Here is a 14543-nt window from a genome sequence, read left to right on the forward strand (position 1 = left end):
ACTTTATATCTGAACCTTCCTAAAAACATTTTACAGACACCGTGCCTCATCCCTATAGCTTCAAAAATACACACTATAACTGTAACAGCTCTTGCAGCCTCTCTGCTTTATGTGCCTGTGGTTTGGGTGTGGTGATTTGAAGTGTGTGTGTCGTTCTGTGTGTGTGTGTGTGTGTGTGTGTGTACGTTGGCACAGAGGAGGTGTGACTCAAGTGCCCTCTACTGGTGGAAGCGGGTCCGTCTGTTAGGTCTGAGCCCTGAGGTGTCTGAAGTGTAACGGCTTTCTGAGCCGGTAACGCCAGAGAAAACGATCTTTGTGTTATCGATCGTCAACATTGGTGCAGTCGTGATGCTCAACAAATACTATGTGTGTGTGTGTGTGTGTGTGTGTGTGTGTGTGTGTGTGAGGGATTAAGTCTACATATTTGATAGTTTCCTACCACTGACCCAAAGGTTAATGATTCTATATGTGGGAAATCCAAATGAAGGAATTACACTTATTTTATATCCAGCCCATCCCAGTATCGGGGCTGTGGTCAGGATTTGAGAAATGCTGAGGTCAGGAGTTTGTTCTTTTTTTTAAAGTTGGGTTGTTCGGACATATTTCGGGTAAATGTTGTTTATTTAAAAGCAGTGACTTTCTCCACATGAAGCTTGAAATGTTTTCCACAAGATTTCTCCACTTTGCCAGGAACAGGAAGAAAATCACTCCTTGTTTGTTCCCTGATTTTTTTTTTTGTTTTTCTGGGTCTGATGTGATCTGCTCTAAACAAAAACCACCTCAGAAACCAGAGGACACATTTAGAAGGTACTGCAGGTCACGGTCACGTGTTACTGAGGCGCTCACGTTCACATTAACGCCTGTCGTGGAAACAAAGCTTCAGAGCTCCACACCAAACATCCAGGAGGGAAATCAAACCTGGTTTGTTTCTCTGCCAGCGCCTGATAAACGTGAACATTTGATCTCAGTTTGACACAGTATCTTTCATTGTTTCACTGGATGTTTGCAGGACACAGAGAGTGAAGAAGACCACTTTGTCTCTGCATGTATACGGGAGGCGGATCCGTTCACGGCTCCCCTTTGCTTATCTTTCCCATGATACCGTGTCTCACGCTGCGTGGGCTGGACTCAGTCCTCCTCCTGGCCCAGTCTGTCTATTCTCCTGCCTCAATAGCTCTGTTTGACTCCCCTGGCGGAGTCCTGAGTTGTGTGAGGGCCCGCTAGCAGAGTCCCTCCTCTCTCTCTCTCTGGGACCCTGAAACCTGGCCTCCCTGCTTCCCTCACCCCCCACCATCAGGGCCAGCGAAAACCCAGCGGTGCAGGCTGAGCGGTGGTCCATGCCCCTCACTAAAGAGCTCCAAGACAAAGGCAAAAAAGAAAAGAAAACTATGCTACTGGGTTGACCCAACGCTAGCCTGTTTGTCTGAAAGCTGGATTTATGGCAGAGCTTGAGATACTGCTGGAGCCAGGCGAACAGTTTACACACAGAGCTGTTCCCAAGGACAGGCCTGCAGACAGGGAGGGCGATGGAGGAAGGAAGGGAGGTGGAAAGAGAGAGACAAAAGAACCTTCATCACAAACAAAGTTTCAACCTGACTCCAATCATCTTGTTTTCAGAATTTTCAAGGACGGAAACGTGCACACTGCCACACGGGAGTCAGGAAAAATAAGAGCTGGTTCTGGAAAATAATGCAAACGTTTGAAATCCTATGAAACGTATTGAAAAGGAGAAGATGTGATACGGGCTGCATGCCATTAAAGCTGCAGGTTGACTTTGTGCTACAACTTCCCCTGCAGGCAAAGCATCAACCTCCAAATTACATTTTAGCTGGGAGGCAGCGACCAGATTGATTTTCACATTTGATTCTGTTCATATTTCTGAAACTCGCTTTGTAGAACTTTTTAATATTACGACAAAAAGAGATTAGTACTGTTTTCATGTTTAAGGTTGATGTTTAAGTCCATGTTTTACCATATAAATAGTTTTTACAATCAAAACAAACTCTGGTTTAATTAACACGGAAACTGTAAAAACAGTTTTACCGTGAAAGTGTTTTACTGTAAATCCCAGAAAGTGTGTCATGAAGTTTCACATATTTTAAAAGATTAACACATGTCTCATCAAACAGCTGGGCACAAACTCAAAAGTTTCTTCTGGGAACTTTTTTTTAGTCACAAATTAATGAACAGTGGATGTGCTAGTGATTATTCATCAGCTTCAAGACTGAGTCAGACACCCAAACTGTGTTTTCAATAGTTTATGGTGGAGGTCTATGACTCGTTAGGATGATATGCTCATTGTTTGTTTTGGTCTTTCAGTGAAAAGAACAATATAGAATTAATAATTCATAAATGACTGGATGTAGATTTCTGCAGTGTGGGAGAGTAACATAGGTACAATGAGTGTTTCAGAGTGTCAGACTGGGAGAGACAGAGACAGAGATGAGCTGGTTTGAATGGGCAGACTGGATGCATGCAGAGTCTGAGGTATCAATTGAATTACTGTACGCTCGGCTTGCTCACGGTTGCCATGGACACCTCGCAGCGGAGAGACGAGCGTCCCGGGGAGTTTCTCCATGTCTTCTGAGAGAATTGTCAAATGACGTCGTTACCGGCTGTAACCGTGGTGACAGCTCATGACATCAGACACGTCTCACAAGTGGTGCTGTTGTTGTCTGCAGGTAGACTGGCAGCCAAGTCGACTGCACACACACACACACACACACACACACACACACACACACACTGAGCCTCCTCCACGCTGCCAGCAGGACACGATGAATCTTCCTGTGTGAAATATTCATGCCAATTCACCCAATGCATAGGATTCCCTATATTCAACAACAATGCAAATTAGACTTCAGGCAGGACAGAATGTTTTAATCTCAGAGCCTGAAAGGAAAAAATGTGCAGAATTCTTTCAGGGATGTAAAGACTGGGAAAACATCTCTCTCAGCACGGATAAATATTTGGATTAATCCTGGTTTTCTCATGCAAAGTGGGGCCTTAGCGATACCTTCAACAGAGCGCCGGCTCCTGGATGAGTTAAGTAAGCCCCAACAGCTTAAAGAGATCAATTGGATCCCCCCCTCCCCACCGCCCTCCACCATTTTCTCCTTCTGCCCATTCAAAGAGTAGCCAACAGCATGAGATGGAGGCACACTCATGTGTGAAATAGACTCTTCATGAGGACGCCGGTCTTTGGCTGTCCCGTTTTGGGACCTTCGTCTTAATCCCCCTCCGGATTCCCCCGAGGAGGGAAGGGAGCGGACAAGGCCCTTTCTTTAGGAACAGAGGGCTGGGGGCGGGGCAGGGGGAGAGGCTGACGAGTCCATTGACAACAGTTGCGTATCTGGAGATTTACGTGATGATTTCATAAGCAATGGTCGACTGAGCAGGAACCCCCCCCCCACTCTGAGAAAAAACCACTCAGCTACTGATGTGTTGTGTTTGTGACACTAACTTAATGCAAACAATGGGCTCCACCCCGGCTCATGCATGCAGTATGTACACATTTATGCACACACACACATTCAGCTCCACTCCTTTGCTCATTGTTAACGGGAGCCAGTGGAGGCAGATGTAGTGACGGTTGGAGCCACTCGGAGGTTCACAACGGCTGAACGACTGAAGGTGACGTCACGAATACGACATCCATGTTTCATATTCAATGCTTGTGCCCCCTCAATATGAAATCTGTTAGTATAATGAAACAATAACTCAAAGAAAAAAGAAAATATTTTATGGAAAGTCTGAAAAATTAATGTTTCCTTGTTTGTTTGGCAGAAATATGGTTTCCTCATCTTCAGAAAACAGATTGGGGTCCGAGCTTGGAAAACTCTGCCCTAACCAACCAGGGCTCCTGTTCACAAAAGCAATTTGTGATTACTGTCAACATGCATATTGCCAAATGGTGGCAATGTCACGCTCACAAATTGCAGATTCATTTGCGAGCTCCTAATCCTGTCGCCTAGAAATTTCGTTTTTATGATTACGCTGTGGTGACCACGTGCAGGACTGTGACACCAAAGTCTCGGTTTGCTCCATACTTCAGTGTCTGGTCAGGTTTAGGCAACAAAAGCACTTTGGTTAAGAATCGGGAAAGAGTGTAAAGATGGAGTTTGTTTGTTTAGGTTAGTGAAACATGAACATGGAGACGATCCCTCACTGACTTCCCACAAAGCACATGTATTAAAGACGGGGGGCCACACACACACACACACACACACACACACACAGCACTGAGACATAAATAATCTCACAAACACAAACTGATTGGAGTTTGCATTATTTCTTTTGTGTCTGATAATAAAGACTTTGTTGGGTTTTGTGCTACACAAATAATACCACACCACAGGAGTGTGTGTGTGTGTGTGTGTGTGTGTGTGTGTGTGTGTGTGTGTGTGTGTGTGTGTGTGTGTGTTAGTAACGGATGCTTCCACCACCACGACGTCCCCTTTAGCCCCTCAGTATAATGAAGCTTTCTCTCCCTCTCTCCGGCCCATAGATTCAGCTCCTACTAAGTAATTATCTGAGCTGCAAAGTCCTCAGAGCTCGGTCCGTGCTAATGTCTAAGGATTCATTATAGTGTAAAATAGATAAAAATTCAATTATTTTCCCCTGGGCACATGCATTAGTCCTGATTGTCCTTCTGCTGAGGCTTTTCTCATCGGCTGTAGTATCAACACCACTTCACAACCTGATGACTAATGCAGAGTTTCTGGTTAAACAGATAGAAATTAATTGAAAAAAGTTCCACTGATCACCATAAATGTGTTTTACAGCCTGTTTTATGTTCGCAAAGTCACAATGTCAGAACGGATGTCCTGTGTCTGGTTCAGGAGATAAAAAAAATGAATTTACAATCATCTTCATGCCCGTCCGGAGCTGCAGATACAAGTTTATACTTATATGTGAATATACTCTGTTTGTGCCATTTTTCATAATTATAGTAAGCCACAGTTCAATTTCTGCAAGGCATTACTCTAAACTACAACACAGCTGCAAATGTCTTGATCATTTATCACTCATTTACTTAAACCAAGCAACAAGAATATGACTTTACCCATAAAGCAACGTGCACGAGTAGAGAGTTATGTTTTGTTACTGCTCATAGTAAGTAGTATAGATATAAAGAAAGTCAGAATCATATACTGCTTATAGCAATTACAAATAAAAACACAAGAATTCTTAGCTCGATTTGATTTAAAAATAATAATAATAATCAAACGTCTGTTGCCATAACTTCCATAAGTAGTTTGTCCCCATAATTATTACCGTGTTCAGTATTTTAATATAGCACAAAAAAAATTAAATTGGCATAAATTTGACTTTGTAAAGTCAAAACTTAACACTTTGGTTTTTAAGCAGCTAAAGCTTTAAACAGATTTATTGTGTCGATGTTGCACTGAGACAAATTTTGGCCCTGACAGTTTTCAGCTAGACTGACCCGTTTCCAGTTTATGCACTTGTGAGTTAATAGATTTGATGATAATAATAAAAATAATAATAATAATAATAGTGCCTTTTCTTTTGATTTGTAACAAGAAGAATATGTTCACAACATAATTCTCGAAATGAGATTCCAAATTCAGACATTCCGCCTTCACATGAGGAGTTTGAATAATAAGAGCAGCAAAAACATCCAGTGTTACACACACACACACACACACACACACACACACACACACACACTCTCCATCATTTCAACATCCATTTCTCACTAATGACGCCGCCTCCTTCCCATTTTCTCTCCTTCATCCCATTTACTCGTGTCACCAAATGTCAAATCCTACAAGGCGAATCTCACGATTCCACATCAGCACTGCATGAATATTCTATGATCCACTGAATATTGGATTCTTTTGGTTAAACTGAAAAATATCAGGTACGAGGCAATTTTGGACAGAAGTCGAATTTTCCAGGTTGAAATCTCAATTTAAGAAAAATAAAAAGCAATCATGTTGTCACGCAGTCCAAAAAAACATTGACACACATTTTATCTCACACCTGTGGAGTTTTTTATTCTAATTCAACCAATAAAAAATAAACATAATGAATGGTTTGTACAGATTCGATACTCCATGTTCAGCATTCCTCAGTTAATACAAGTCTAAGTAATTATGTAATTGCATATCAGTCCTGTAATGACCATGTAGAGCTTCAGATGAGCGTCCTGCAGGCCACAGTGTGACTCTCTGACTCTGTGTCCTCACGGCCGGCAGGAGTTCCCCGTGCAACACCACCAACATTAAAACTCTCTAATTTGTTTCCTCGTTTATCGCTTAATTAACTTCCAGCATTTCAGCTGCAAGTCTTGACAATCAATATAAATCACCGCTACAGACGGAGACCCACTAATGAGATCAGATTAAGGAACGGAATTACGCCTGCTGCCGCCACGAATGATTAGAAATCACTAAGTACCCTCTGTGCTATTAAAAGGCCATTTAAACAGCGTCCATATACCCTATTTCTGTCTGTGACAATGCAGTAATTAGAGTGTGTCGGACACAGATGAATCACTGGCTCCCGCTCGCTCCTCTTGGCCTTTTGCTCTCTGGTCTCATATTCACAGTGCTCACACATAAACCTCAGCAGTGTGTGATGATAACAAGTGTTTCACAAGTGTGTTTATGGCTTCGTTTGCACATCGCCGGGTATGTTGAGAAACTAATATTTCCCTCCCTCTGTTTTCCAAAATAACATCGTGCACATATCAAAAAGTTTTTGTTTACTTTTGTTTGTTTGTTTACATCATAACCACGCCAAGCCTATGGTGTAGGAAGAAGGAGAACGCTGTGCAAGCCAATCAGAATTCTCATTTCAACAACAACGAATAAAGAGTCCCTTCCTTTTCCTTTCTGGAGAACAAACATGGCGCGAGGTTTGTTTGTCTGGACAGACAGCTGCCTAAAACTGTTTATCTCAATTTACATGCATTTTCCAGAATCTCCACTCTAGCCAGAGTTTTTAGAGAGATTCATTTTCAGAGTGTAAAAGATACAAACGAAGGGAAATGTCTCCGTTTTTAAAAATATCCGTGTACGCCTATGTGTGCATGTGTCGCTGGGCGTGGCCTCCTCCTGGTTTTCCTCTCACCTGCCTGATCACCTCACCACCTGCGCCTCATCAGCCAATCAGCCTCAGCTGCATCACACTCATACTGCTATGTTGGACCTTCAGAAGGTGATTTAGAGGTGGAGATACAGGGTTTCCTAAAATCCTCTTTCCATGTTATTAAAGGTCACCTCATACAAACCGTCTCTGCTTTCTCACCCTCATACCGCCGAGGTCTCTCTGACCTTGTGTCAGCCAGCCTTGTGTTCCGGCTCAGGTGAGGAGGGCTGTTGTGGACTGAAGTCAGGAAATGAGAGCGAACGTTCTCACAAAGATAACAAAGTTTACTCTGGGAGGAAAGGTTACTGTTAGCAGTGATTAAAGAGGTCTTTGGTCCCTGTACAGAAAAAATAAATACAGTTACTGTAGCCTGCTGCAAACCCTTCTACTACTACTACCCTCTGTCTGAGCTATATGATGAGAAACTCTGAGACTTTATAGTGTTTACTGTCTGTAAAATGTCTTAAGACCAATGTTACAAGTCTGCACAACAAAAAATCACAAATTATGGAAAATAACTTATTATATTGTAGAAATTTTTGTCCATACTGTTTTTTCTTTGTAACTCTAAAGTAAATTTTAAGTTTGACATGCATGTGGACGTTACATTCAAACTTTGTAGCCTTATTTACACATAACATATATAACATAATATCACTTGTATTGTCACTCTATAGAAACATGCTGATAATCCGTCCTGTATCATGAAGGTTCCTCACAGAGAAGCTGCACTGTGCTGTAAGAAGTCTCGGATGAGTCCTGATCTATCACAGAGCTTCCTGTCAGTGTTGGAGGGTAGAGGCAGAGAAGCATGGCTTGGCTGTAAAGACTAAAGAATCCCTGCAGTATCTCAGCTCCCCTCTGCTGTCCGAGCCCAGAGACAGCTCAATCCCTGGCATCCGGACTCTGTACCTGGCTTTATAAGGCCTTGAGCAATGCCAGAATCGGGCTATTCCTGGAGACGGTCCTCAGCGCTCTGTACCCAGAGAGCTTTGTTTGGACTGACGCAGAGGAGGAGATGTATGGCCACCACTGCCACACAGACACCCCCCACTCCCTGCCCCCTCTGTACCCTCCATTCCCCATGTCACCTATTAAATCTCTAGTATCTACACAGTCCAGTGCAGGGGGTGGGAAGAGGACACGCTTTTAATTTTTATTTCTTTCCCTGTGCGGCTTGGACAAAGCGGGTGTACAGGATGAACAGAACAGTGCGTTCTCCCGCTCTGGGTTGGATGGTAGCTGTAAATAATTGTGATGCTTTGTTTAAACCTGCCTGTTGTAGCACATGGGCACAGTTTACTAAATCTGCTGAGATATATAGTCACGAGAGTCGACAATGTTTTCTGCTGCAAGAAGAAAGTGTGCTCTCTGCGGTTTATAGTAAATAAATAATGTGTGACAAGCACAGAAAGGCCTGCAACATTTTTCTAAATCAGTTTCCGAGATCAAGAATAAAATAACATTTTGATAACAAGAGGTGAAAGTCCAACAACTGAAACATCGTATTTATTTAAACAGCTGTATCTGATCCCACATTTCCCAACTCTGGGTTTAGACCCTCCTGCCTGATCTTTCAAACTCCACATCCAAAAAATCTAAAGAAAGAAGAAGATCTACATTATTAGAATTATTTTTCAAACATTGAAAATCTCCCATAGATCCACAAAAGACATGAAAACATTTTTCAGAGGATGTGTAGAACCTCATCATAGTTAAACTAAAATGAATGAACTAAACTCATCTGTGGATCATGAACTCTGACAGTGGAGCAACAGTTGGTTCTTGACAACAGCATTAATAAGAAAAGGCTGCAAAATAATCACAATGTCAACAGATACATGCGATGAGTAAATGAGTGATTTCCCAGCGCATGAGAAAATCTAATATACAAACACATGTCTGATCCAAGAGAGGAGCCGTGATTGATTCTCCATCAGGCTCAGATAGAAGCTTCTTTCTGAGGAGATCTCCCCTCTGGGATCGGCCTCAGCTCAGCTTCTGTTCAGCCTCAGCTGTTGGATGGTCGGATGGTGTGGCCGCCGGCCAAACGTAATGTTTACACTAACACGCACAACTGTTCTGTACGTGGTCACGGGGAATTACCGATCCTGAGATGAGGAGGTCCTGTGTGCTGTGATTTTAGCGAGACAGGTGCTCGGTGCAGCAGTGGGAAAAACAGGGAGGTGGAGAGGGGTGGAGGGGGCGAGGATGATCCTACACTGGTCTTCAGGATCCACGTTCGGTTGCCATGTCTGAAATTAAAACACAGACAGTCGACAGTTTGTATACAGCAGTTAGATTTTTGTCATCACAAACAATCAGTATATACAGTTCAGTATACCAAAACTCCCTGAGCAAAGAACTTCAAAATTAACGTTTCCTTTTTTTGTCCGATCATCCAATTTCAAAGTGGATTCCAGTCTGGAGCAGGGAGCAGATCAGGACAGATAAAAACCTTTCTGACACAAAGTTTAAAAACTTAATAATGCCAATCATGATCGAAATGATGCCGTCAGTTATTGTTATCTCTCTCCTCCGCTCTGGCATGGCGTTAAAATGACATTTAGGTCTATACATCCATTATCTGTGACGCTTATCCTCATCACGGTCACGTGGGGCTGGAGCCTCTCCCTGCTGAAGGAGAAGACGGAGAGGGTGAGACCACAGGGTTGCAATCAGCGACTTCACTGCTCAGTACCTCGAACTTCTAACCATCCGTCCTTTAAGCCAGAGATTGGACCGGACCTGTAATATCCAATTTTACCACAGGCTGCTGCAAGTTGTGTTGCAAGTTTTCCACATCGCGTTCCTGCAAATGTTTCACACCTGGATGTGTACATGAAGACATATAAATTTAGAAAAGGTGATGAGAGAAATGTTTATTTCTGCTGCCCCCAAGTGGCCAAAAAAATCAGTGATTGCAGGATTCGGCTTTAGGACTTATTTTTAGACGTGTAAAGACGGTGTGCTGTGACTGTGACTCATTCTGCAGGTGAGAGACAGTGAAAGTGACATTGCCGTGAAATAGACGTGGTTTAAATATCAAAAGGTTTAGTTTTTTTCCCATGGTGCCGCAGCAGGGATGCTGGCTCTGTGACATGCGTCTGCTTTCTGTCACAGCCACCTAAAAGCTTATGAAAGAGCAAACGGCAACAGAACCTGAGAGCTCTGCCACTCTGTCTGACTCCTCCTGAGCCGTGAGCTGGATTTTATTCTCCTTTACTCACAACAGGTGTTTGATTAAAAGGCAAATCAAATGTTTTCTTCCCTCAGGTTTGTCCCAGAGTTCCACAGATACTGAGAGAGAAAAACAAGACGTATCATAGTCTGAGATATGAAGCTGCAGCAGCATCTCAAGCCCATCTACTGTACCCATTAGCAGGAGGAGAAAGCAGCTAATGAGCGAAAGGTCATTGGTTCAGGTCTCCAGAGAGCTCCCGCTGCTGTAATACATTCGGCACTTAACCTGAATCTTAACCCGAACCGCCTCATTAAACATCCAGCTGTACAAATGGAAAAACGTGTTGAGAATGTTTGCCGTCCGGGGATTTTCTCTCAGGAAAGCGCCTGCTAGGCAAAGAGGCATTAAAGAGAATCAGTTCCTGTGATGTGGGGAGTTCAGGCGAGTTCACTGCTGCAGGACCAAGCCGGCTTTTGTCTCTCTTTACTTCAAGAGACGAGAGGAGATCCTCGTCTCTGCTGCTGCATCCCAAAGTCACTTTGAATCATCTTAATTTGAATGCTTTAGTCAGCATGTGCAGGCTTTGACAACAGGAAATGTCAGTAAAGCTTCAGCAGCACGTTTAATTGAAATAGTTTGCATATTCAGATTTTTTTGTAGTCAGAGCAGAAACCTGGTGCTGGCCTTCCACTGGAAACAAAGTGTGCAGGAGCCCTGGTATGACCTTCATCACAGAGTCAGAAAGAAACTCACACACTTCTCGTTGACCCTGATTTGAAAGGTCGGCGCTTGTTTCTCACAGATAAACTCTGAACAGACTTTTGTTGTTGTGCAATAACAAATAAAAAACAGAAGCTAATTAAAAAGTGCAGCGGCAGCTCGGTCATCCAGAATTATCTCAGCTCAAAACCACAACGACAACAGCAGCACGCCCTCTCTGTGAGCCTTCACTGCCCTGCATGAAGAAGACGTATCATGGACTTTTATCCTTTATTCATTCAACGTTTACTATTCCCTTTGCTCTTTTGGCAACAATTCACTCCTCATTCATTCAGTTATTCAGTTATTCACTCCCAGGAATCTGTGAACGGATTCTTGTCCTGCTGGTTTACACTCCTCTGCTCGCCAGACTCAATCTCAAAAGCTTTGAAATGTCACTGCTGCATTTTTTGGATTATTATTAAAATATATATATATATACGGATTGTTGCAGTAGAGTTTTGATTATTGTAAACCGTGCTGATCAGATACTTTGAATAAATTTACAAATTCAGTTATTTTCTCTGTGAAAATCAGTGAAACAAAAAACAATTGTTTCATTTTATTTTAACTAAGTGTCGACCAGGGATCTCCTCCGTAAGGAAAGTAGGTACTGGCTGTCCTAACAGTCATCAGATGACATCATCACCTAGTTTGCATAACGAGCATGTATTTGTAAAGGACGCTGTAGGAGAGAGAGAAATAACATCGTTATAGTCGTAACACTAAATATGTTTAGAACTACAAAAGTAACTTTGTTCAGCGATCAGCCGGCGGCAGCTTGACACATTCACAGTCTGGACGTGAAGGGCTGAACATCTCCTGCACTGACTGCAACTGGGAGGGACCTAGCAACTTAGTGACAAAGTTGCTAAGTTGGCAACACTGGTGTTGACTTGATTCTCACTTCCCCAACTCAGTGAAGGAATATTTCAGTTAGGTGTCGTTGACTGAACACACACGTTGCCAAAATTAAATTCTACAGCATCCTTACAATTTGCAACAGCAAATATGTGGCTGCCATGGTTACATTTTATCAACGTAATGTGTCAAATGTCAAATAAATAATGAACTGAATCCTTTTCTATGCCTCTGTATGACAGCCCAGTGTTCTCCATGTTCTGTGTCGGTTGGTAAACGGTGGATCCAACAGGCTGTAAATCAGTTTGGCTTTTTGCCTGTTGAGCCACATCAAGATGTTCAAGCTGCCACTGTGAAGCAACTTGACCACCAGTGATCAGGCATGAGATGCCTTGCTCAGGGACACATCTGCAGCATGAAATAATTTGGGCAATGAAACTGAAGTTGCTGCTTTGGGGCGACCTGAGTCACACAAGCGGGAGTCAGTGCGCTTGAGCGATGCCCCCCCTCTCTGCAGCTGTCTGCGTTGGCAGTGGATCCAACCAGGCTTTGCCAGTCACCAGCACTGTCAGATCAAGTCAGTAACGATCTCCTGGAAGCTGTTCAACAACCCAAAGCCATCAGTCAGAGAAACAAAGGCCCGCCCACAGCATGGTCTGGCCCAGAATGCAACCATTCATCGCAAGGGGGGGGGGGCAAAGCACTGGCCAAGCCTTTCATGGCCAGAGAAAGGGATCTGTAACCAAACCATGCTCAATTAAGGCTCTGATTCGCCAGGGGAGATAAGGGGTAATCAATCATCCGTGGCCAGGCGCTGTGTAAACAACATCAGGACGCGTCAGTCCGGCAGCGCTCAGCCAAAGTCAGCTGACGATCCAAAGACAAAGGTCTGAGTTGTCCTGTCAAACGCTTTCACACAGAGCTGCCGTGTCAGAAAACAGGTCTGCTGAACAGTCGCGCTCTGTGCCGGCCCATCATCAGGTCATTTGTACAAGTGGTCCTGAATTTACAGTAGATCAACTGAACCAACATCCATCCCATGCTCTTACCTCATCTGTGCAGAGGCCGGCGCAAACATGGGAACAGTTTCTATGTGGGCCAGTAAAGTCTCAACAAAGTTTTATACCAGAAGAAAGAAGTTTCATATCTTCTGCACAATACAGATCATTGACAGTTCTGAGAGGAATATTCACCAATGAACCTGTTGAGGTGTCTTTGGACACGGGGAGGACATGCAAACTCCAAACAGAAAGGAGCCGGTCAGTAGAGCGTCCGCCCCATGTGCAAAGGTTCAGTCTTTGCTGCAGCGGCACAGGGTTCGAATCCGACCTGTGGCCCTTTGCTGCATGTCATTCCACATCTCTCTCTGTCCCCACATTTCCTCTCACTCTTCAGCTCTCTCTGTCAAATGGAGAGCTTAAAAAGGCCAAAAAAATATCTTAAAAACCAGGAATCAGGAACATCAGACCAGATGCAGATTTTCATTTAATTGAATGATGTATATCTCCTTAAACTTGTGGAATCTGATGCTGAATATTTCTGTTGTTGGCAGAGGCTTGTGTTGATGCTCTGAGGCAAAAATCAGAATAAACGTCAGTGTCACTGAAGTCTTATATATCATTATATTATGATATCCTGATGCTATAATAGTTTTAAATACAGTGAGCATTGTAGAAAGCCTCTTATCATTTTAATGCTTCAGTAAGAACCACATAAATTAACATTGTTTTATCAGGCTTATACTTTCATCATATTGGGTTTTTTAGGGTTAGAGGAAAAAATGATTTTGCAGTTATTGTTGTTTTTACCTCTGTGTCTGTGCAGTTGCACCTTTGAGCTGCTGAAATGATTTCATCTGCAAATACTTTCCAGGAACATCGGGTGCTTTACTTCCACTTGATCTCACTCTGGGAGAGACAGCGTAACAGATAAATAAGATCTATGTTTGTGGTGATGTGTGATGGAAGATATTATCTTTATAAAAACATAGCACCATAAAATTATTGTTAAAAGTGAGACAAACACTGATGATGGAGCCTGAGAACCAAACCAGTGTGCCAGACTCAGGATATTTCATTGGCTGCAGCAGAAGAAAAGAAACGTTGTATTGTTTTTCACAGCTATCTGCCCTCGACGTGTTGAAAAGGAATCGACAGTGTCGTTATAATTTCTCATCTTTATCTGATTAATTGACAGGATGCAGATAAACCTCGTCTCCATTCTTGCTGCTTCTGTTGTACTGTGACGTCTGACGCTCTCGCTCTTTTCCTGTTTTCTTTCCTTGTTACTCTTGGTTGCTATCACTTCTCATGCTAAGTTCTCTTTGTCTTTATTCCAAACCAGAGACGTTTAGTGCCTCAAAGGGGTTTTTCCAGGGAAAGAGCTCCCAGACACTGCGTGTTAACATCTCAGATGGGATAGCTTTCATGAACTGGCTGCAAGTTGAATCACTGGTAGCAAACTGGACCTTTATTTATATAAAGCTGTCGAGGATTATTACTCCTGTTCACATGGGAATCATTTCCAACCCAACAGACGTGTAAAAGCAGTATGTTTTGAATGAGTCACCAGCAGTCGGGCACCTTTTCAAATGTTGCCTGCTGGTTAAAATATCCACGGT

At 43.1% G+C, this 14543-nt stretch overlaps 1 long non-coding RNA gene across 1 annotated transcript; it reads left to right on the forward strand.

Annotated features, from left to right (window-relative positions):
* Window positions 1–7180: 7180 nt before the first annotated feature.
* Window positions 7181–8547, forward strand: LOC113744624 (uncharacterized). The gene is made up of 2 exons (XR_003461685.1): window positions 7181–7336; window positions 7797–8547. It is a non-coding gene; the product is annotated as an uncharacterized LOC113744624 (long non-coding RNA).
* The last annotated feature ends 5996 nt before the right edge of the window (window positions 8548–14543 follow it).

This window comes from Larimichthys crocea, chromosome XXIV, assembly GCF_000972845.2.
Source record: "Larimichthys crocea isolate SSNF chromosome XXIV, L_crocea_2.0, whole genome shotgun sequence".
Classification (NCBI taxonomy): Eukaryota; Metazoa; Chordata; class Actinopteri; family Sciaenidae; genus Larimichthys; species Larimichthys crocea.